Source organism: Elaeis guineensis, chromosome 6 (assembly GCF_000442705.2).
Source record: "Elaeis guineensis isolate ETL-2024a chromosome 6, EG11, whole genome shotgun sequence".
NCBI lineage: Eukaryota > Viridiplantae > Streptophyta > Magnoliopsida > Arecales > Arecaceae > Elaeis > Elaeis guineensis.
In genome coordinates this window covers 78,321,556-78,347,157 of record NC_025998.2, presented here as the reverse complement: position 1 = coordinate 78,347,157, position 25,602 = coordinate 78,321,556, and positions in this window count along the sequence as shown.

The window sequence follows — 25,602 nt, the reverse complement described above, 5'->3', positions numbered from 1 at the left end:
ATCCTACATCTTATAGTAGAAGCACTCTGCCTGACTTTGGTCGGACTTGAACTTGGACTTCACGGTCTGACCCCAATACTTGGCACCTTATTTTTCTTCTTCTTCTTCCCATTCTTAAAGGGACAATGCCCGCCTGAAAAAGATGCTCCCACTACATTCACTATCTCCTTGTAGAGTTGGTGATCTTTCTCATAAGTCTGTAACAATTTTAACAGACCGTGGTAGTTTACTACAGGCTTCGTCATTCGATAATGACTGAAAAATGATAAGTAGGATTTTGGTAGAAAATTCAGAATCGCATCTTTTTCAAGCTATTCGTGCAAAGAAAAGCCGAGTTTGCTGAGGTACTCGATCTGTTCAATCATGTACAATACATGATCGGTTACCGATGCCCCCTCCTTCATTCTGGCATTGAAAATAGCACAACTAATCTTGTGCCGCTCAACATCCTTGGGAGTGTCAAAAGAATCATTCAACACTTTGAGCATTTCTTCTAGCTGAGTTCTTCGAATTTGCAACTGAACTCATCATTCATAGCCACTCGCATAATATAACATATCATGGTGCAGTCATTAAGCCACTTCAAGTAAGTATCTCGAACCGCATCATGAGCGTTGGGAGTGGGCTCCACAGATATCGAATCTATCAGCACGTACAAGATCCACTCATGCTTTAGAACTATCTTCAATTTTCGATACCAGCTATCAAAATTGGATCCTCTCAATTTATCACTGTCTAACAGTGATCGGAGCGATAAGTTGATGGCTATAACTATAAAAAAAAATCAAAAACTAATTAGTATATGAATCGATTAAGCCTAAAGATATGGATTTTAGTCTAAAGGTTCTCTCACTATTTTAAATGAATTGGTAGCCTCTACTTTCAATTTGAGAAATTATCCTAATTCTTTAATGGGTACTAGAATCCACACAGTTGCACATGAGCCCAACTTTGACTGGCTCACCCATGTACATCTATGGGTAGGTTCTTAACCAATTATTTTAATAAATAATTTCTACTAATTGATTTTTCTCAAAGATCCTAACAGTAGGCTTTGGCCTCCACTAAAAGGTCTAGTTAGATCTAACTATTAACATGATTATACTCAAGAATCAAACCACAAATGATCAGGTCCGACTTTGGTTAATCATCCTGATCACCTGAAAGAAGAGTACCCTATAAGCCAATCGTAAATATATTGCGATGGGACTTTTTTTTATAATTTTTTAACTCATGTAATGATATTTATTATTTGATAATAAAATGAGATATTGATTCATTATTTTAGCTATATCTTATTATGTCTAAGATTATGATGAACCCTAAAGATTGAGGCAATGAGTTTAGGAGACATAAATGGTGTTGGAATGCACAGGGGTTCATGCATGCATTTCAAAAATTTTTATCATAAAAAATATTAGATTAAACTATTTAATCTATAAATATATGCATAAGATCTGATCTTAAAACTCCTACAAGTGGATCTATGATATGAATTTATATGCATAAAAATTTGAATTTAAAACAATAAGCATGTGAACCAAAAGTCAACATTTAGTAATAGATCTAATCTACTACTATCAGGATTTCGAACCCAATACCTAAGTGTGAGTAGCCAAACTCCATGATTGAGAATGTAAATCCAAAAATCTTCTCTAATCATTCACAACCACACAAATATCCGACCTCTATGGATGGTCCATATGAAGCCCTCAGATTGATCAGCCCTCTACGGAGTGCTAGCTCGCGCAGTCAGCTTCTGATGATGGATCTGATTTGATCTCCTTCTTTGATTATCTCGAATCTTTTTGATGTTGAAGATGGATCAGAGAAGGATACTAGATGGTGGAAGAAAGGTAGATAAAGACTCTCTTCTCTTTGATTTTTTCTCACCCAAAAATCCTAAAACAGTTCTAGGCCTCTTACCCGAGAGGAGAACGATCTCCTTCTTTGTTCATGCCAAAGAAGATAGAATTCCACCCAAACCTCAAGCCCCAAGAAAGGTATTTGGCCCCTCTTTCCCTCAGTAATCTCATGGTGAAAACCTCAGATTTTTGGCACACAAAAAAGAAGGCTTTTTATGATTGTCGCACACATGGGATTAAATAGGATAAGGGCTGGAGTTTGTTGCAATTCAAACCATTTTGAATTTTAATTTATCTTTAAATTTTTCTCACTTTTATCTAACTTAAAGAGGGACCTACCAGAGGATTTTGGGCATAGAAAACATATGGGACCTCCTCTTTCTTGTCACACAAAATAGGCTCCTTCATAAGGCACCGATGAGTGGGATGATAGGGATAGGATTTTGAGTTTAAATTTAAACCTTTTGAATTCAATTTAAAACAAACCTAATCTACTCCAAAGAGGGTGACAAAAAGGTATTTAGCTTCAGGTTTTCTCATGCACAAACTAGTTTTGTGCAATGAGAAAAGGGTGAGTCTTTTTGGGTGGTGCAAGGGAGAGAGTCCCATTCATTTGGGACTTTAGGGTTTAACCAATTGAATTTCTTTCAAACCTAATCCAATTAAATTCAAATAAAATATGATGAACCTAATCTAACTAGGCTCCAATAATCTTAATTAAATTTAATTAAATCAATAAATTAATTGAGCCATAGATCCGATCAAATCGGGATCATTTTTCTCTTTCTATTAGGTCATCTTATAACCTAATCAGACCTGACCTGATTGAATCCAATTCAATCAAACTTGACCCAGACTTTAATGCTCAACCAAATTGAGTTAATTAATAATTTAATTACTAATTAATCTTATATTAATGATAGAGTCTCAGTCCAGTGGGACTCTTTACCAGCGTCCCAATCCAATGGGACTCTTCAGATCAGCCATTGATCGGAGAGGAACTTCTAATGTGTCTGTGATCCCATAGGTTCGAACCTAAGTTGGTAGCATAGAAACTGATTTCTATACCAATCAGAATAACCATCTAGTAATGATACTCGACATCCAGATAGGCTGAATGCATGCAAAGCAACACTCAAGAACCTACTTGAATATAGTTACTGTATAATTCATCCCTTTGACCCTTGATGCTAGGATGACTTAGAGTTTAAACTATCAACTCTTAACAGTACATCCATTATATGTCTCAATCTAATAAATCCTCTAACTCCTCACAAGGACTGCCTTGGCCAAGATCTTACTAAATTGAAACACAAAGTATTCTCTCCAATCCTTTTGAGTGATCAATTCCATCTTGACTCACGCATCGACTTCACAAGTACTTAACTGTGCCTAGAAACTTTTCGATCCTGAATTAGAAATTCAGATAGTCCGACACTAAAGCATAGTGAGTTGCTTGTAAGTCACCGTGGTGATCTCAGATCGGAGGGGCACTTATACTCATATCCCTTCAAAGTGACTCTTGATAGCAGAGTGCTCCGTAGTTGGTCACGCTCAATGAAATATACTCCTACATTTTACCTGCATGCCATACCAGCGTCTTCACACTCCTTGATTAAAAGGACAACCAACCTATATGGCATACAATGACCTACACTTGATATGTCTATCATCTTAGTAATAGGATATTATTTGGTTGCAAACTCATTTAAGGACTAAACGATAAATCCTCCTTTATCGATTTAAAATAGTCTTAAGGACTTTCATCATAACACAGAAGTTCGATATAGAAGATGTACAAGCTTATGATAAAAAATTATCAAATAAATATTTTATTAATTAATTTATATATAATTATATCAATTAACACAACCATCAACAGACTGACGATTGACTTTGGAACATATTTTTCAACAACTCTCACTTATACTAAAGCCAATCGATACAGTATCATATATCCATCTTTATTTTGTGATCTTCAAACTCCTTTACCATAAGGACTTTAGTGAATAGGTCAGTTAGGTTCTCCTTGTTGGGAAATATGTCCCAAAAAGCCAATCATTAAGCTGTTGACGGTTGAGCAACCAAGTATTGTAATTGATTTGTTAATAAATAAAATATATTTGGTATTTTCATCATAAGCTTTCATCTTCTAATGAACTCCATTGTTATGATGAAGTCCTTAGGACTATTTAAGTTTGATAAAGAGAGAATTTATCGATTAGTCCTTAAAACTGTTCACGACCAAATGATAAGCTATTAATAAGGACGACAGCTTCTATCAAGCATAGGTCGCTGTAGGCCATATGGGTTGGTTATCCTCTTAACCAAGGAGTGTGGAGATACTGGTATGACATACAAGTGAGATGTAAGGGTACATCATCATTGAACGTGACCAACTCCAGAGTATTCTGCTGTCAAGAATGTCTCTGATGGGATATAGGTATAAGTATCCCTTAGACCTGAGATCGTCTCAGTGACTTGCAAGCAACTCACTGTGCTTTGGTACTGGACTAACTGAATTTTTAATTCAGGGATGGAAGGCTTCTGGGCACAGTCAAGTACTTGCAAAGTCAGAGTGTGATCGAGATGGGATTGACCACTCCAAGAGTTGGAGAAGAATGAGTCGCTGTATTTCAATTTAGCAAAACCTTGGCCAGGGTAATCCATCAGATGGATTTGATATTTTGAAATACAATGTGGACAACCTGATCAGAGTTGACAGTTAAACTCTGGGGTGTCCTATGATCATTTTGGTCAAGGGGATGAATTATATGAAAACTATATCCGCATGGGTTCTAAGGATGTTGTTCTACACATTCGACCTATCCGGTCGTCGGGTACCATTGCTAGATGGTCACTTCGATTGGTATAGAAATTTATTCCTATGCTACCGGTTTAAGTTCGGACCTATGAGATCACACACATTAGAGTTCATGATCCGATCAGATGGTTGATCAACGATTAAGAATCATTCTAGGGTTAAATGATCAATACGATTGACATTTAACCCAGTGCAAGTGTTGCAGGAGGATCTATTAGCAATTCGATTGCTGATTGGCTTAATTTGATTAAGCCAATGGGCTGAGATTAAGTCTAATTGGTTTGGGCTTGATTGGATCAAGTCCAATTGGTTTATTGGATAAGCCAAGTGCAAGGAAAAACTAGTCCTAGTTCAACTAGGACTTGGGTCAATCTAATTTCTAATTTGATTAGAAAATTAAATCAGATTTAAATCTAATTTAATCTGATTAAATTAGGTTCTTAATTGGGTTAAGACCTATTTTAATTAGGTTGATCTAATTTTGATTTGATTTGGTTTGGAAAACCAAATTAAAACAAGTCATAAGACAGAATCCTAGTAAGACTAGGATTCCACCTTGCGCCACATAAGCCTTCTCCATGCCCTCTCTCTTATTCAATGCCAATCTCCACTTATTTTGTGTGACAAAAGCCCTCTCCCAGATCTCTCCCACGTTCACAAAAGGTCTCCTCTCTTCTTTCTTACATGGAAGGTGGTTTGGATCAAATCTAAAAGGAATAAGTTTGGATTTCGAATTCTATGAGATAGAGTTTTAGAAATCCAAAACTCTTTCAATTTTGCACCGAATTTATCCAAATTTTTTTTAAAATTTTTGTGGCTTTTAGGGGATATATTGTGTACTCTTTTTTGATGATCCATGTATGAAAATATGAAGGAGGTGCTCAAGAGTTGGGCGTCCCTTAACTTGCCATGTTTGGATAAGCCTTGACTAGGTGTTTGACCTAGACAAGGACTCTATCATATCTCTCTATATAAGATGAGTTTCTTCATAAAATTTTAGGAGAAGTTAGAGATTTGAGAGACCATTGTGTCATACAAAAATTAGAGAGAAATACCTTTAGGTCGTGGAGATATAAAAGATGTAAGTTTGGGTGTCTAGAGAGAAAAACGTGAAGAAGAAGAGGGTCTTCTTCTAGGGTTTTTGTTTTCATATCCTTCCTCCCTCCATCTTGAGTTTCCTGAGAGTGTCTCAGATCTAAAACTCCTCCTTCTACTTTCCATCTTTGGAAGAGTCCAAATCAAGAAGAAGGAGGCACCTGATCAACCATCAAAGAAGGATCAGCGCAGTACTAGCATACTGTGCTGATTTCCTGAAGCAGGACTTCTGATCGAGATTCGTGGGCTCGTGTGGACGACTCCTAGAGGCCGGACGTGTGTGCGGCTTGCAACATCATCCTCAAGCCCAGATCAACAAGGTTAGAACGTCTAACTTGTAAGGTAATAGATCTGATCTATTGTTTAATACATACATTAGATGTAGCATAGAAACATGTTGATATGATCAACATGTAGTTCATGCTATATTTATATATTTTAATTTCTGATTTAATACTATATAATAATCATGTAATAGGATCTTAGATCTAGAGATTTTTTGATTTTAGAAAATAAATTTTAATTTATTTTAGTCTTCCGCTGTATGATCTTGAAAAAATTTCAAGATCTAACCCTGAAACCCTAGATATGGTTCCTACAATTGGTATCAGAGCCTAGGTTCTTTATTACATGATTATTTATACATGCTTAGATTATTTTTTAGATTAGATCTAATTTATAATCTGATTATTAAATCTAAAATTAAAATTTTAGATCAATCACAAACTGCAAGGTTGTCCTGCTGTAAGGTTTACCCCTTATAGTGCAAAGATTGTCCTAGTTTGTGTAGATCTATCTTTAATCATAAATTTGTTAGATATGATCTAGATTAAATTTATAATTTATTAGATTTAAAAAATATTTAAATCTAAAATAAAATCTCTTTGTTAAATAATTTTTGTGCAAAAAAATTATTTAAAGTTGAAACTGTTTCAATTACATGAACCTGTTTAGATTAGATCTAAAGTAGTTTCATGTTTATTTCACTTGTATCTTGATTATGAATCAAACATGCAATATGGTTGGTAGAATCATATTGTAAAATTATTTTATAAATATGAAAATTATTTTTTGAAAAGTCGAACCCAACCCTCAGCCCAAAACTTAATTAAGAATTAAGAAGTTGTTTGATTATGTTCTAGGATTATGAATTGAAGAACCTAAGACACAAATCATAACACATTGGGTTAATGGGTTAGTGGGAATTAGGTCCATTAATTGGGTTAGACCTATGGTTAGATTAAAGATGGACTTAATTAGAGAATTAACTAAATCTAATCAATTGTTGTCTTAGATTAGGTCAAGGATTCTCTAGATCAATTACAATAGTTGTAGTTGATCAAGTCCATGTCTTTAACGAGAACCAAATGGACTTGATTCTTGGCTAAGCGATCTAGCACGAACTGTTAGGTTGATCTAATCGAAACTAATTAAACCAGTTGGTGTCTAAATTAAACCAGTTGGTGTCTAAGGTAAACCAGACCGGTGGTTTTTAATTGGGAGCCCGCTTACCTGGCCATTTCTGATGGTGTCTAAGGCAAGCTTTGATAGACCCTTCCACTGATCGAACTTACCTGGCCTCTTGGTGAAATTATGTTTTGATCGGATCACTTGACTATTCGAGCTGACCCATGTCAGCTAGGTAAATCAGTGTGACTGATTTAGGTGCTCCTAGACCAGCCCTTTTAATGGACTCCCTTAAGCTGACTTAGTGAAACCAGTGGGAGGATCATGATAATCTGGTTCATCTGACCTCATCCTCTAAATTATTTAAATCCTCTAAAATTATTAGGTCCTTAAAATGATAAAGTTATGGAGATAACTGAGTCATAGCCTCCCATTAAGGTGTTTGATAATGAGTCCATTAACTCAATAATCATTGCAGACCCAAAGGCCTGGTGCTTATTGACTAATGGAATTATCACTCATCATATGACGACTTGGAAGTGTCTCTCTAATGGTGGTTAGGTGAGCCAACCAAAGTTGGGCTTAATCATTCGTTGGTTAGATACACCAAGTATGATCATGTTAATGGTTGGACCTAACCGGATCCTTACAGTGGAGGCCAAAGCCTACTGATTAGGTTTCTGGGGCAAAATTAAAATTACTAGAAATTATTTAGAGAAATAATTGGTTATGAACCTACCCTTAGATGTACATGGGTTGACCAACCAAAGTTGGGCTTGTGTGCAGTCTAAGTGGATTCTAGTACCCGCTAAGGAATTAGGATAATTCCTCGAGTTGGAGGTAGAGGCTACCAATTCGAATAAAATAATGGGAGAAACCTTTTGATTAAAGTCTAAATCTTTAGGTTTAATGAATCAATTACTAATTAGGTTATGGTTCTCCTTTGTGCAAATATGGCCACTTTCCTATCGCTCCAATCATTGTTGGATAATGATAAGTTGGTAGGACCCAACTTCGGTAGCTGGTACCGAAAGTTGAAGATAGTCCTAGAGCATGAATGGATCCTATATGTGATAATGGATCCTGCACCTGAGGAGCCAGCTGTCAATGCACGTGGAACAGTCAGAGACACTTACCAGAAGTGGCTAAGGGATCGGACCACGGTGCACTGTATCATGCTGGCTGCCATGAGCAACGAGTTCAGTCGCAAATTCGAGATGGCTCAGCCAAAGGAAATGCTTCAAGTGTTGGAGGATGCCTTTGGCACACCCGATGACGTAGAGAGGCACAAGACTAGTTGTGCCATCTTCAACGCCAAAATGTGGGATGATGCCTCTATCACTGATCATGTATTGTACATGATCGAGCTGATGGAATGATTGAGCAAGCTCGGCTTTCCCTTGCATGAGTAGCTTGGGAAAGATGCAATACTGAACTCGCTGCCCAAGTCTTATCTCCCATTCCTCACTCATTATAGAATGACAAAGCTTGAAGTAAACTACCATGGGTTACTGGGGTTGCTTCAGAACTTTGAGAAGGATCACCAACTCCTCAAGGAGTCAATGAACTCAGTAGGAGGTTCGTCTTCTGGTTCTCGACCTTTTAAGAAAGGGAAGAAGTACAAGAAGAAGAAAGTGAAGAAGGTGCAAGTTTAGACTGGGACATCAGTGCAGAGCCAGACCAAAAAGATCAAGCCTGATAAGAGTCTATTCTACTGGCAAGCACCCTAGATTAGATAGTGTGTCTGATATCTACTTATGGCATTGGAGGCTAGGTCATATAAACAAGAACAGAATAAATAGGTTTACTCAAGAGGGAATCCTCGAAGTCAGTGATTGTGAATCACTTCCAACCTGTGAGTCCTGTCTTCTTGATAAAATGATCATGTCACCTTTTACTGGAAAAGGTGAGAGAGCTACTGAGCTCTTGGGCCTAGTACATACTGATGTATGCGGGCCCATGGCACCAGTGCTAGAGGTGGATATTTCTACTTCATAACTTTCACGGATGACCTATCCCGATATGGATATGTCTATCTGATGAAACATAAGTCGGATTCATTTGAAATGTTCAAACGATTCCGAAGTGAATTAGAAAAACAAACTGGGAAGAGTATTAAAACTCTTCAATCTGATCGAGGAGGAGAATACCTTTCTAGTGAATTTCTCACATATCTATGAGAGAATGGGATTCTCTCCCAATGGACTCCTCCAGGAACACCACAGCATAATGGTGTGTCTGAAAGGAGGAATCGGACTTTGTTAGACATGGTCCGATCCATGATGGGTTTTGCTTGCTTGCCGATATCCTTCTGGGGATATGCACTCGAATCGGCCTGTTATCTGTTAAATAGGGTTCCAAGTAAGTCTATAATTAAGACTCCAAATGAGATATGGACAGGGCGTAAGCCAGTACTTTCACACCTTAGGGTCTGGGGGTGCCCGACCTATGTCAAACGATTAGTCACAGACAAACTTGGACCTAGGTCTGACAAATGCTCATTCATAGGGTACCCCAAAGAGACAAAAGGATATTTTTTCTACCATGCTGATGAACAAAAGGTGTTCGTCAGCCTTAAGGCAATCTTTTTAGAAAAGGAGTTTCTTGGTGAAGGAACCGTTGCCTCTAAGGTTGAACTTGATGAAGTTCAACAGGTAGAAGGACCGACACCAATAGCTGAACCTGAGTCGGATATGATTAGATCAGATCCGGAGCCAAATATACCTGCACCATTAAGGCGATTCGGTAGAGTGCCGCATCAGCCGGACAGATACTACGGTTTCTTGGTCCGGGATGGTGATCCCATCGAACTTGATGAGAATAATGAGGATCTGATCACCTATATGGATGCAATGCAGAGACCTGATTCCGAGAAATGGCTTGAAGCCATGAAATCCGAAATGGAGTCCATAAAGGTCAACGATGTATGGACATTGGTTGACCCACCTGAAGGGGTTAAACCCATTGGGTGTAAATGGGTCTTCAAAAGGAAGAGGGGCACAGATGGAAAGGTGGAGACCTATAAAGCCCGTCTGATCACCAAGGGGTATCGTCAACGTTATGGTATTGACTATGACGAGACGTTTTCCCCTGTGACAATGCTCAAATCCATTCAGATAATGCTTGCAATAGCTGCCAATCTGGATTATGAGATCTGGCAGATGGATGTAAAGACAGCTTTTCTGAACGGAGAGCTGACTGAAGAGGTGTATATGATACAACCTGAGGGGTTTACATCCACAGATGAGTCCAAGGTGTGCAAGCTTCAGAGATCCATTTATGGACTGAAGCAAGCTTCTCAGAGTTGGAACATGCATTTTGATAAGGTGATCAAAACGTATGGCTTCATTAAGAATGGAGAAGAGCCCTGCATCTATAAATGGGCAAATGGTCCAGTTGTGGTATTTCTTGTCTTGTTCGTGGATGACATTCTCTTAATCGAGAATGACATCCCCGCACTACAGGGAATAAAAGTTTGGTTGTCATCACAATTCTCCATGAAGAACTTGGGTGAAGCATCCTATATCCTAGGGATGAAGATCTATAGGGATAGATCTAAAAGGATGCTTGGGTTATCCCAGTCCATGTACATAGACACTGTGCTGAAGAGGTTCAGCATGGAGAATTCCAAGAAGGGCTATCTATCGATAGGCCATGGAATTTCTCTCTCTAAGAAGGATTGTCCGACAACTCCTGAAGAGAGAGAGCGTATGAGTAGAGTCCCATATGCTTCAGCCGTGGGATCTATCATGTACGCCATGATATGTACAAGACCAGATGTGGCATACTCACTAGGAGTAGTGAGTAGATACCAATCTGATCCTGGAGAAAATCACTGAAAAGTGGTTAAAGCCATCCTTAAGTATTTGAGAAATTCTAAGGACCAATAGTTGGTTTATGGCGAGTCAGATCTGAAACTTGTGGGGTTCACAGACTCCAGCTTCCAATCTAACCATGGTGACAGCAGGAGCGTGTCGGGTTATATCTTTACTCTGAATGGTGGAGCCATCTGCTGGAAGAGTTTCAAGCAGCATACTGTGGCAGACTCTATTTGTGAAGCGGAGTACATCGCAGCATCGGATGCTGCGAAGAAAGCTGTGTGGCTGAGGAAATCCATCACTGAGCTCAGAGTAGCACCCTCCCTCGATGGTCCAGTCCTACTCTACTGTGACAGCACTGGTACCATAGCTTAGGTGAAGGAACCCAAAGCACATCAACGGACGAAGCACATCTTGCGCCTCTTCCACCTGATCCGAGAGATCATGGATCGAGGTGACGTCGACCTTCAGAAGATCGACGAAAAGGAGAATCTGGCCAACCCCTTCACTAAAGCACTGGCAATAAAGGAGTTCGACAATCAGAAGTCGAAGATGGATATTAGATACTGTGCCGAGTGGCTTTAGGTCAAGTGGGAGTTGTTGGAAAATGTATCCCAAAAAGCCAATCGTCAAGCTGTTGACGGTTGAGCAACCAAGTATTGTAATTGATTTGTTAATAAATAAAATATATTTGGCATTTTCATCATAAGCTTTCATCTTCTAATGAACTCCGTTGTTATGATGAAGTCCTTAGGACTATTTAAGTTCGATAAAGAGAAGATTTATCGATTAGTCCTTAAAACTGTTCACGACCAAATGATAAGCTGTTAATAAGGACGACAGCTTCTATCAAGCATAGGTCGTTGTAGGCCATATGGGTTGGTTGTCCTCTTAACCAAGGAGTGTGGAGACACTGGTATGGCATACAGGTGAGATGTAAGGGTACATCATCATTGAACGTGACCAACTCCAGAGTATTCTGCTGTCGAGAATGTCTCTGATGGGATATAGGTATAAGTGTCCCTTAGACCTGAGATTGTCTCAGTGACTTGCAAGCAACTCACTGTGCTTTGGTACTGGACTAACTGAATTTTTAATTCAGGGATGGAAGGCTTCTGGGCACAGTCAAATACTTGCAAAGTCAGAGTGTGATCGAGATGGGATTGACCACTTCAAGAGTTGGAGAAGAATGAGTCGCTGTATTTCAATTTAGCAAAACCTTGGCCAGGGTAATGCATCAGATGGATTTGATATTTTGAAATACAATGTGGACAACCTGATCAGAGTTGACAGTTAAACTCTGGGGTGTCCTATGATCATTTTGGTCAAGGGGATGAATTATATGAAAACTATATCTGCATGGGTTCTAAGGATGTTGTTCTACACATTCGACCTATCCAGTCGTCGAGTACCATTGCTAGATGGTCACTTCGATTGGTATAGAAATTTGTTCCTATGCTACCGACTTAGGTTCAGACCTATGAGGTCACACACATTAGAGTTCATGATCCAATCAGATGGTTGATCAACGATTAAGAATCTTTCTAGGGTTAAATGATCAATACGATTGACATTTAACCCAGTGCAAGTGTTGCAAGAGGATCTATTAGCAATTCGATTGCTGATTGGCTTAATTTGATTAAGCCAATGGGCTGAGATTAAGTCTAATTAAATATGATTTAATTAGATTTGGTTTAGGCTTGATTGGATCAAGTCCAATTGCTTTATTGGATAAGCCAAGTGCAAGGAAAAACTAGTCCTAGTTCAACTAGGACTTGGGTCAATCTAATTTCTAATTTGATTAGAAAATTAAATCAGATTTAAATCCAATTTAATCTGATTAAATTAGGTTCTTAATTAGGTTAAGATCTATTTTAATTGGGTTGATCTAATTTTGATTTGATTTGGTTTGGAAAACCAAATTAAAACAAGTCATAAGACAGAATCCTAGTAAGACTAGGATTCCACCTTGCGCCACATAAGCCTTCTCCTCGCCCTCTCTCTTATTCAATGCCAATCTCCACTTATTTTGTGCAAAAAAAGCCCTCTCCCAGATCTCTACCACGTTCACAAAAGGTCTCCTCTCTTCTTTCTTACATGGAAGGTGGTTTGGATCAAATCTAAAAGGAATAAGTTTGGATTTCGAATTCTATGAGATAGAGTTTTAGAAATCCAAAATTCTTTCAATTTTGCACCGAATTTATCCAAATTTTTTTTGGAATTTTTATATATTTTAGGGTATACATTGTGCACCCTTTTCTAGTAATCCATACATGAAAATATGAAGGAGGTGCTCAAGAGTTGGGCGTCCCTTAACTTGCCATGTTTGGATAAGCCTTGACTAGGTGTTTGACCTAGACAAGGACTCTATCATATCTCTCTATATAAGATGAGTTTATTTATGAAATTTTAGAAAAAGTCAGAGATGTGAGAGACCTTTGTGCCATCCAAAAATTAGAGAGAAATACCTTTGGGTCGTGGAGATATAAAAGATGCAAGTTTGGGTGTCTAGAGAGAAAAACGTGAAGAAGAAGAGGGTCTTCTTCTAGGGTTTTTGTTTTCATATCTTTCCTCCCTCCATCTTGAGTTTCCTGAGAGTGTCTCAGATCTGAAACTCCTCCTTCTACTTTCCATTTTTGGAAGAGTCCAAATCAAGAAGAAGGAGGCACCTGATCAACCATCAAAGAAAGATCAGTGCAGTACTAGCATACTGTGCTGATTTCCTGAAGCAGGACTTCTGATCGAGATTCGTGGGCTCGTGTGGACGACTCCTAAAGGCCGGACGCATGTGCGGCTTGCAACATCATCCTCAAACCCAGATCAACAAGGTTAGAATGTCTAACTTGCAAGGTAATAGATTTGATCTATTGTTTAATACATACATTAGATGTAGCATAGAAACATGTTGATATGATCAACATGTAGTTCATGCTATATTTATATATTTTAATTTCTGATTTAATGCTATGTAATAATCATGTAATAGGATCTTAGATCTAGGGATTTTTTGATTTTAGAAAATAAATTTTGATTTATTTTTGTCTTCCGCTGTATGATCTTGAAAAAGTTTCAAGATCTAACCCTGAAACCCTAGATATGGTTCCTACACTCCTTTCTATCGATCTTCTGAAGGTCGACATCACTTCAACCATGATCTCTCGGACAAGGTGGTAGCGACATAGAATATACTTCGTCTGCTGATGTGCCTTCAACTCCTTTGCCTAAGCTATGGCTCCAGTACTGTCGCAGTAAAGCAAAACTAGACCATCAATGGAGGGTGACACTCCTAGCTCGATGATGAAATTTCTCAGCCACACAGCTTTCTTTGCAGCATCGAATACCACGATATATTTTGCCTCACATACTGAATTGGCTATGGTGTGCTGATTGGAATTTTTCAGTAGACAGTCCTACCATTTAGGATAAAGATGTATCCCAACATACTTTTTCTATTGTCACGATCTAATTGAAAACTGAAATCAATGTATCCCACGAGTTTCAAGTCAGATTCTCCATAAATGAGCCACTGATCTTTAGCATTTCTCAAATACTTAAGGATGATTTTTGCAACCTTCCAATGGTTCTTGTTGGGTATAAAGTACCCCCCAGTCGAAGTTCGTGATGGGAATGACCCTTCAGGGATTCTACTGACTTCCGACCTTCGGCGACATCTCTCCAAACCCCTCCGACGGCCGAGCCTTTGCAACACTCCCAGGTTTTGCCGATGGACAAGCTCCCGCCAGCGTCGACCGGATTCTTCGTGACGTCCGGACTCCTACGGGAGCCGGACTCCGCCCCGACTTCAATTACAGGAAGACTCCGCCTGGACTCCTACGGGAGCCGGACTCCGCCCACGACTTCACTTACAGGTAGACTTCGTCCGGACTCCTACGGGAGCCGGACTTCGCCCTCAACTTCAATTGCAGGTAGACTTCGCCCGGACTCCCACGGGAGCCGGACTCCCACGGGAGCCGGACTCCGCCCCAACTTCAATTACAGGAAGACTCCACCCGGACTCCTACGGGAGTCGGACTCCGCCCACGACTTCACTTACAGGTAGACTTTGTCCGAACTCCTACGGGAGCCGGACTTCGCCCCCAACTTCAATTGCAGGTAGACTTTGCCCGGACTCCTACGGGAGCCGGATCTCATCCCCGACTCCAGCTGCAGGGAGACTTCGCCCGGACTCCTACGAGAGCGGGACTCCACCCCGACTTCAATTACAGGAAGACTCCGCCCGGACTCCTACGGGAGCCGGACTCCACCCACGACTTCACTTACAAGTAGACTTCGTCCAGACTCCTACGGGAGCCGGACTCCTACGGGAGCCGGACTCCACCCACGACTTCACTTACAAGTAGACTTCGTCCAGACTCCTACGGGAGCCGGACTTCATCCCCAACTTCAATTGCAGGTAGACTTCGCCCGGACTTCTACGGGAGCCAGATCTCATCCCCGACTCCGGCTGCATGGAGACTTCGCCCGGACTCCTATGGGAGCCGGACTCCACCCCGACTTCAATTACAGGAAGACTCCACCCGGACTCCTACGGGAGCCGGACTCCGCCCACGACTTCACTTACAGGTAGACTTCATCTGGACTCCTATGGGAGCCGGACTTCGCCCCCAACTTCAATTGCAGGTAGACTTTGCCTGGACTCCTACGGGAGCCGGATCTCGTCCCTGACTCCGGCTGTAGGGAGACTTCGTCCGGACTCCTACGGGAGCTAGACTCCGCCCTGACTTCAATTACAAGAAGACTCCGCCCAGACTCCTACGGGAGCCGGACTCCGCCCACGACTTCACTTACAGGTAGACTTCGTCCAGACTCCTACGGGAGCCGGACTTCGTCCCCAACTTCAATTGCAGGTAGACTTCGCCCGGACTCCTACGGGAGCCGGATCTCATCCCCGACTTCGACTGCAGGGAGACTTCGCCTGGACTCCTACGGGAGCCAGACTCCGCCCCGACTTTAATTACAGGAAGACTCCACCCGGACTCGTACGGGAGCCGAACTCCGTCCATGACTTCACTTACAGGTAGACTTCGTCCGGACTCCTACGAGAGCCGGACTTCACCTCCAACTTCAATTACAGGTAGACTCCGCCCAGACTCCTACGGGAGCTGGGCTCCGCCCATGACTTCACTTGCAGGCAGACTTCGTCCGGACTCCTACGGGAGCCAGACTCCGCCCACAACTTCACCTGCAGGCAGACTTCATCCGGACCCCCACGGGAGCCGGACTTCGCCCCCGACTTCAACTCTAGGTAGATTCCGTCCGGACTCCTACGAGAGCTGGACTTCGCCCCCAGCTTCGATTGTAGGTAGACTTCGCCTGGACTCCCATGGGAGCCGAATCTCATCCCCGACTTCGACTGCAGGAAGACTTCGTCCGGACTCCTACGGGAGCCAGACTCCGAGCTCCTACCGCAAGCGACCCACTCCGAGTTTCCACTGCAAACGATCTACTTCAAATTTCTACCACGAGCGGCCCATGCTGGATTCCCACCGTAAGCCTCCACCCAAGCTTCCATTATGAATGAATTCCGTTCAGATGTCCATTGTAGACAGGCCTCGACCGAGACTCTCCGACAAATGATCCCCATTCGGGCTTCTGTGGAGATCAGACTCCGACCAAACTTCGATTGACAGGCCTGGACCCCCTAGCAGGCCGCAGTAACAGCCACGACTCTGCTCCACTTCCTGCAACAGATTTCGTACGGCTCCATCACTCCCTGGCAGGCCGCAGTAACGGTCACGACTCTGCTCCATTTTCTATGATGGATTTCGCACGGCTCCATCACTCCCTGGCAGACCACAATAATGGCCGCGATCCTGCTCCACTTCTTGCGATGGATACCGCACAGTTCCTCCACCCTCTGGCAAGTCGCGACAACGGACGCCGCTCCACTCCCCACAACAGACTCCACGTGGCATGTCCCGGTGATGCCCACGATTCCACTCCACTACTTTGTGCCACAAACTCCTCCTGACCCTGGGCAGCTCACTGCCAGACGGTTATAAACATCGCTATCAGTCTGTTGCCCCCTCTGTCTATAAAAGGGGGACCCCAGATACGTTATTCTCTAAGCTCTAATTTTCTATCCAAAAACTCTGCTAAAATTTTCGTTCGAGCACTCCATTCTTGTTGAGGTAGAGAACTGACTTGAGCGTCGGAGGGTCTTGCCGGAGCAACCCAAACTCCGATTTAGACTTCTTTTGCAGGTCCCGACGGCGACCGTGACTCCCTCAACTCCAGCTTCTCCGACACAGTAGGATTTTTGCACCAACAGGATTGGCGCTAGAGGAAGGGCCTGTGTCTTCGCAGTACCCTTGTTCTTAAAGGAGCGCTCAACGGGACCACCTCCGGTCATCTTTTCCGACATCCACTCCTCCTTCCCCCACTAGGTCTTTGCCCGATGCCTCCCCGCAAAGCATCCACGTGGCGATCTACGACCTCTACGGCCAATTCTCAGGCTCCGGCCTCACCTCCAATTTCCCAACCTCCTCCTCCTCCGACGACGACGGCGGTTGGCACGGAGCAATTCGACCTACTGGTGCAGCAGGTCAGAGGCCTCACTAAAGCTGTGCAGGCCATGCAACAGCAGCAGCAGCCGCAGGCATCAGTGCGATTGGAAAGAGCATCATCGGAACCCCAAAATCCGACGGTGGGATGGGCCACCTGGGCCAGCCGCCCCATCTTTCTCGGAAAGATGAATCCGAGGGTGGAGATCCCTCAGTCAGATCACGATTCTACCCCTGGAAGATCTCTACCTCCATTCTGCTAGAAGACCCTCGAGACCCGTAGTCGAGAGGATTTCCTGGACCGGAGGCTCCAGGAGATGAACCGGCGGATTGAAGAGCTCCGCCACGCTCCCCCCACTTATGGTGAGGATATTTGTACTGACCCTCCCTTTTCTCAAATGATCATGCAGGAAGCGATCCTGTCGAACTTCAAACTTCCTCAATTTAAAAGCTACGATGAGACTTCAGATCTAGTTGACCACCTGGAGGCCTTCCGGACGATGATGCTACTTCATGATGCACCCGACGCCATTCTATGCCGAGCCTTCCCATCCACCTTGAAGGGAGCGGCGAGGAACTGGTACTCGGTGCTGAAGTCGGGTACCATCTTTTCTTTTGATCAGATGAGCCACCAGTTTGTGGCTCATTTTGTTAGCAGCCAGCATCCCCGGAAGGGTTTGGAGTCCCTCATCAACATCAAGCAGAGGGAGGGGGAGTCCATTCGGGCCTACATCAACCGTTTCAATGTCATCGGGTTGGAGGTTTGGAACTTGGACCAGTCGGTAGCGATGGCCGCCTTGAAAGGCGGCCTTCAGAAGAACGACCTTTTATTCTCCCTGGAGAAGAAGTACCCCAGAGATTTTGCTGACCTGTTGGCTCGGGCCGATGGGTACGCCCAAGTGGAAGAAGCCTTCAAAATGAAGGACGAGGAGACCGCGAGAGAGCGGCAGGTAGGGGAATCGAGTAAGCCCGCAGTCGAAAAATGGCCGAGAGAAGCTCGGCCACATTCTCGAACTCCTCCCAGGTACAAGCATGTCCAGACTCCTCCTCGAGCATGCAGACAGGGAAGCCCGGATCATCGGGCTCGATGGGGCTCTCCCCCAGGAAGATTCTGCAACTATGCCGCCCTCAACGCGTCGAAAACTCAGGTGCTGATGGAGGTCAGAGAGCAGCTCCCTAGGCCAGAGAGGATGCGCACGCACATCGAGAAGTGCAATCCTAACAAGTTTTGCCTCTACCATCGTGACCACGGCCACGACATGGAGGAATGCATCCAGCTCTGAGACGAGATCGAGGAGCTCATCCGACGAGGTCGACTTGATAGGTTCATTCGATGCCGGCCTAAAGGTAGAGACGATCGGCCAAGGGCCCTGCCGCAGCCTGAGCCGCGAAGGAGGGAAGAGCAGCCCAGAGATCGACCTCCAATCAAGATCATCAACTCCATCTTTGGAGGACCTCGACAGGAAGCAGACCTTCCACGGCACTAGGGTTTGAAAACTTGTAAATGTATAACGAACGACTCTACTTTAAATCAAGATTCCTTTCAGATCTGCACATCTTTTCCTTTTTGGCACGGACTTGTAACGATAGGGGATGACCCCTTCGGGCAATAAAAACAAACCCTAATATGAGCAAAGTCAAAGGCCCGGTTCCTCTTAGACCGGATGGGGGGAGAGGCCCCGCAACGCCCACATGCGCCCCCACAGCCATGTTAGGGACAGGAGGAGAACCTCACCCTAACATGAGCAAAGTTGAAGGCCCGATTCCTCTTAGATCGGATGGAGGGAGAGGCCCCGCAATGCCCACATGTGCCCCCACAGCCATGTTAGGGACAGGAGGAGAACCTCGCCCTAACATGAGCAAAGTCGAAGGCCCGATTTCTCTTAGATCGGATGGGGGGAGAGGCCAAAGAGTGCCCACATGTGCCCCCACAGCCATGTTAGGGACAGGAGGAGAACCTCGCCCTAACATGAGCAAAGTCGAAGGCCCAATTCTCTTTAGACTGGATGGGGGGAGAGGCCCTGCAACGCCCACATGTGCCCCCATAGCCATGTTAGGGATAGGAGGAGAACTTCGCCCTAACATGAGCAAAGTTGAAGGCCCGGTTACACTCAGACCGGATGGAGGGAGAAGCCCCACAGCATCCATATGCGCCCCCATAGCCCTGTTAACGACAAGAGGAGGACCTCGTCCTAACCTGAGCTAAAATCAACTATGTCAGAAATAGGAAAAGAACCCCATCCTAACGCCAGTCGGGATCTGATCGTTTAAGACCAGATAGGAAGAAGGGAACCTTCCCAGTGACCCCTTCGCGCTCCCGCGACCCCACCAAGAGCAAAGGGAAAACCCTCACTCGAAAAAAGAAAAGGAAAAAGGGGAGGGGAGTTAAGAAGGAAAGCGACGGACTGCATCAGCGACGAATGGGAAACAAATTGCATCAAAGATGCAAGGAACCTCATCTCGGCAAGGATTGGAGTTCTTATCAAAATCCCTGACCTTCAAGAAAGCCCTCAACGCAAGCCCGAGATAAGGCGACTTCCTCAGGGTGACGAGAAGCTCGGACCTCCGAGCTTGAACTCTAAAAATGGGGCGTCAGACCTGAGTGATCCCGGACAAATCAGCGGCCATAAACAGAAGGGCGGGCCAATGCGACGGTGATCAGATACTCCCGAGCGGCATCAATATCGGACAATGCAAAAGCCGAAAGAAGCTCAGCAGATGACAATTCAACACATGAGTAAAGGAGGTAATGAAAAATTCTCTTTGCATTAATTAAGTATATATTACAGAGCCCTTGAGGCTGAAGAAGAAAGATGACAAGACAAGCAAGCCGATGCGGCGACGACCAAGAACCTCAAGACAACATCGGCATCAAAAAGGAAAAGAAAAGCTACAACACCAACAAACAAACAAGCGGCAAAAGGAAACATATAGAAGGATGAAAGACAAAAAGAGCCCTAAGGGGGCCCGACTTCCTCCGACCTCGAACTTTCGGCTTCGACCCTCGTCAGAGAATACCTTAAACTTTTGACTTCTGCTTCCAATTCCCTCTCTCTCATTAGTATCTCCATGTATCTTCGATGAAATCACTGGCTTTCGTTCTCCGTCTCTCGACATCTTTTTCTCAGGACCTCGGATTTTGCCTCCGCATCCTTGACGGCCTGCTGCTCGCATACCAGCTGGATCTTCAATTGCTGCAGCTCGGCCTTCTCCTCCCCAAGGACGACAGATAGCTCTTCTATGGTTCTTCTCAGGGATTGGAGTTCACTGGAATCCAGAGCGGGAGTAAGCTGAGCCCCTCCAGCTAGCTACCTCTGAAGGTGGCAACCTCGTTGGTCGCCATCCTGAGCTTCCCCCTGTATTCGTCCACCTGCCTGCACCAGCCGGCCCGGTATGCATCATAGCTCACCTCGGCATCCTGGAGCTGCTGCTGAAGGTTGGAGACCTTCTTTGACCATTCCCGATCACTGTCGGCCCGAGTCGGAAGTCGGGATGAGCTTCCTTCCAACTGGCCAATCCTCTCCTGCACGGCCGACAGCTCCACTCTGAGGGAACTGATCTTGGCAGCTTGAACCCAAGATCGATCGCTGGTGCGCTTCTTGTGTTCCTCAAGCTCCTTCTCGAAGTTTGCTTTCCTTCGGTTGTACTCCATGATCCCCTTCACATGGAGGTTCCGAAAGCGGGTGGCCTCCGTGGTGGCTTCAGAGTGGCTCTCCCTCAACCTGCAAAGTTTGCCATCCATCTTCTTCGACCTCTTTGTCAAATGATGAACTTCCTTCTTCAGATATCGGATCACGAACTTCAGCGGAATTCCCTGTGGTAGGGGAAGCACTTCGGCAGGACACTGCCATCGGGAGGCAAAAGCGTCAAGGCACATCTCATTGAAAAAAAAAAAAAAAGAGAGAGGGGGAGCAGAGTGGAGAAGCCCTCCAAAAGGAGAAACCCGATTTTATTGAATAAATATTTCTTAAGGACAAGAGGAAAAAAAATTATAATAAAGGAAAAATACAAGGTCAGAGGTCTCAGACCTCAGAGGTAGGGTTGGAGAGCTCGGTGTTCCTGGAAGGGGAGCCGCGGTGGCAGTAGCAGTGGGAGAGGGACCAGCTTCGTCTTTAGACGCCTCGCCCAGGAAGCTGAGGTCGAGCTCAGGAAATTTTTGGACTACCTTCTCTTGACAGAGCTCGAATCCTTTGATGAATGCTTCTTGGCCAAACTTGACGTTCAGGTCCCTCATCTCCGCAAAGGCCTTGAACTCCTCCACTGCAAGAACCCGAGCCTCCGAGATCAGGATCGAGATTTGCTCTGCCAAATTTGCGACCTCGACCTCCGCCTTCCTCACCGTCTCCTCTGAGGTCTGCTTTTCTTTCTCCAGGGCCTACTTTTCTCTCTCCAAAGCCTTTTGGAGGGTGACTACCTCGGCAGCCTTCTCTTTGAGGCGAGCGACTTCGGCCCGGTGACTCTCTTCCGCCTGGATGGCATCCCTCCTCGCCCGGTTCGTTGCCTCGATATTGGCAAGGAGCTGGTGCCCAATCTGCAAGGGCGGCTAGGAGGTCAGAATGGAGGTCGAGAAGCTAATTAAATGAAGATCTGTTCACCTCGAGAAAGGATCCTAGGGAGTCCCAATCCTGCTGTTCAGGATCGACGCGATCAATCCTCTCGACGACCTCAGGCAGGATGCAGCCATCAATCAACCGCTTTATCAAGTCCCTGTCATTGAAGGGATTCTCCCCCAGCTCTTCTTCGAAACCATGGGACTCTTCGATGGCGGCCCGGTGGCTACTCACCCTATGGGCCACCGACTTTCTTCTCCTCTCCCTCTCGACCTCGGGCACCTCTGTAGAACGGACCCCCAGAATGGGAACCTCAGTGGGGGGACTCCTGGAAGAAGCCTGGGGAGCAGGAGGTTCGGCGTCCGAAGGAACTTCGACTGTGAAGGCCGCCTGGGCAGGCATGGCCGAGCTCGTCTCCTCCGTCCTAGCCTTCTTCACCGATCTGGAGGTCGCGGCACCTTTTCTTTTGTGGGCCTTGAGACCCCTGATGAGCATCCGTACTGCTTCGGCATCCATCCCTAAAAAAAAAAAAAGAGAGAAGAGAAGGAGAGAAAAAAGAAGAAAGATTAGTGACGGGGTAAAAAAGGAAGAAGTGGCACGCAAAAAAAAGGTTGGGAGGGGAAGGAGCCGAATAACCAAGAAGCTTCCGGGCGGCCTGAAGATCGTCCTCCCCAAACTAGGAGCCCGACGGACAGAGTCCCTCAGGGAGCCCCAAGGGGGCAGTCCCAGCCTCGAGGTCGGACAGTGGACGAAGAGGTACTTCTCCTTCCAGTTATGGATTGAAGAGGGGGCTCCTTTCAGCAACTCCTTCTTGCCAAACTGGGGAGAGAAATACCACCAGTCCTTTACCGAGGGGTGATGCTTGAAGGTGTAGAAGTGCCTAAACAAAGAAAGAGATGGCTGAACTTTGACTACATGACAAAGGAAGAGGAACCCTATCAAAAACCTAAAGGAATTCGGTGCTACTGAAGCTAAAGAAATATCCAAGAAATGGAAAAGGGCGACGATGAAGGGCGGAAGCGGAAGCCGGAGTCCGGCACGAAAAGCCTCCTGATACAGGCAGAAACGATCGGGTGGGGGGGTGCTAGCCCGGTTGGAGGGATCAGGAAGCTCCAGATCATACTCCGGAGGAACTCCATACTGAACCCTTATCAGTAGAAGTTCGTCCAGAGTCAGAGAGCAGGGAATGGCACCCAGTGCAAAAATAGGGCGAGGACCAGCCCCAGATGTGGGTTCGTCTACAGTGTGGGGATTCTGGGAGGCTGAGGCGGACGAACTCCCGGAACCACTAGAGGCGGAGGTGCTGGAAGACATTTCAAATAAGGGCCCTAAAGATCCTGAAGAAATTAGGAGGGACAAGGGGTGAAAGGTCTGCGGGGGACCAAACCAGAGGAATGCGACAGAAGAAAAATAAAGGAGAAAAGGACCCTAAATGGCAAGAAGAAGAATGAAAGTTTCGGGACTAACCTAGATCACTCTGAAGGATGCAGAGGGGCGAGGATAGGGATGACTCGAAGAATGCTTAGGGCCAAGGTGGACGCCAAAGAGGGTCAGAGCTCTCGGAGGGAAGGCAGACACGGAACTCTCAGGCAGAATGAAACTCCTGAAGGCGGAAAGGCGGGTTTAAATAGACCCTGGGATCCAGTGCTATAATGATCACGGATCTCCCTAGGCTGACCCACGCTCGCCATGTATCCCACTCACCACCGCAGGCGGCTAAAAGTGGCTGACAGCTGACAGAGCCATTACTGCGCCGTGCCTGGGCCAACGTACTAGCGAGAATTTTGAAAGGTCCCTTCGGATCGCCCCGATTTGAAAAGACTCCAGCACGCGCGTATTTAATGCCAGAATATCTGAGGGCAATCGTGCACGGGATTCAAGGAGACAACTTTGGCTGCGAAAATTTCTCTATACTTCTTTCATTCAAAATTCGAACTCGAAAGTAGGGGGACTGGTGTTGGATATAAAATACCCCCAGTCGAAGTTCGTGACGGAATGACCCTTCAGGGATTCTACTGACTTCTGACCTTCGGCGACATCTCTCCGAACCCCTCTGGCGGCCGAGCCTCCGCAACACTCCCAGGTTTTGCCGACGGACAAGCCCCCGCCAGCGTCGATCGGATTCTTCGAAACGTCCGGACTCCTATGGGAGCCAGACTCTGCCCTGACTTCAATTACAGGACGACTCTGCCCAGACTCCTACGAGAGCCGGACTCCGCCCACGACTTCACTTACAGGTAGACTTCGTCCGGACTCCGATAGGAGCCGGACATCGCCCTCAACTTCAATTGCAGGTAGACTTCTCCTGGACTCCCACGGGAGCTGGACTCCGCCCCGACTTCAATTACAGGAAGACTCCGCCCGGACTCCTATGGGAGCCGGACTCCGCCCATGACTTCACTTACAGGTAGACTTCGTCCGGACTCCTACGGGAGCGGGACTCCCGCCCCGACTTCAATTACAGGAAGACTCCATCCGGACTCCTACGGGAGCCGGACTCCGCCCATGACTTCACTTATAGGTAGACTTCGTCCGGACTCCTGCGGGAGCCGGACTTCACCCCCAACTTCAATTGCAGGTAGACTTCGCTCGAACTCCTACGGGAGTCGGATCTCGTCCCCGACTCCAGCTGCAGGGAGACTTCGCTCGGACTCTTACGGAGCCGGACTCCACCCCGACTTCAATTACAGGAAGACTCCGTCCGGACTCCTACGGGAGCCAGACTCCGCCCACGACCTCACTTACAGGTAGACTTCGTCCAAACTCCTACGGGAGCCGGACTTCGCCCCCAACTTCAATTGCAGATTAGACTTCGCCCGGACTCCTATGGGAGTCGGATCTCATCTCCGACTCCGGCTGCAGGGAGACTTCGCCTGGACTCCTACGGGAGCCGGACTCCACCCCGACTTCAATTACAGGAAGACTCCGCCCGGACTCCTACGGGAGCCGGACTCCGCCCATGACTTCACTTACAGGTAGACTTCATCCGGACTCCTACGGGAGCCAGACTTCGCCCCCAACTTCAATTGCAGGTAGACTTCGCCCGACTCCTATGGGAGCCGGATCTCATCCCCGACTTCGGCTACAGGGAGAGTTCGCCCGGACTCCTATGGGAGCTAGACTCCACCCCGACTTCAATTACAGGAAGACTCCGCCCGGACTCCTACGGGAGCCGAACTCCGCCCATGACTTCACTTACAGGTAGACTTCATCCAGACTCCTACGGGAGCCGGACTTCGCCCCCGACTTCAATTACAGGTAGACTCTGCCCGGACTCCTACGGGAGCTGGGCTCCGCCCACGACTTCACTTGCAGGCAGACTTCGTCCGGACTCCTACGGGAGCCGGACTCTGCCCACAACTTCACCTACTGGCAGACTTCGTCCGGACCCCCAAGGGAGCCAGACTTCGCCCACGACTTCAACTCCAGGTAGATTCCGTCCGGACTCCTATGAGAGTCGGACTTCGCCCGGACTCCCACGAGAACCGGATCTCATCCCCGACTTCGACTGCAGGAAGA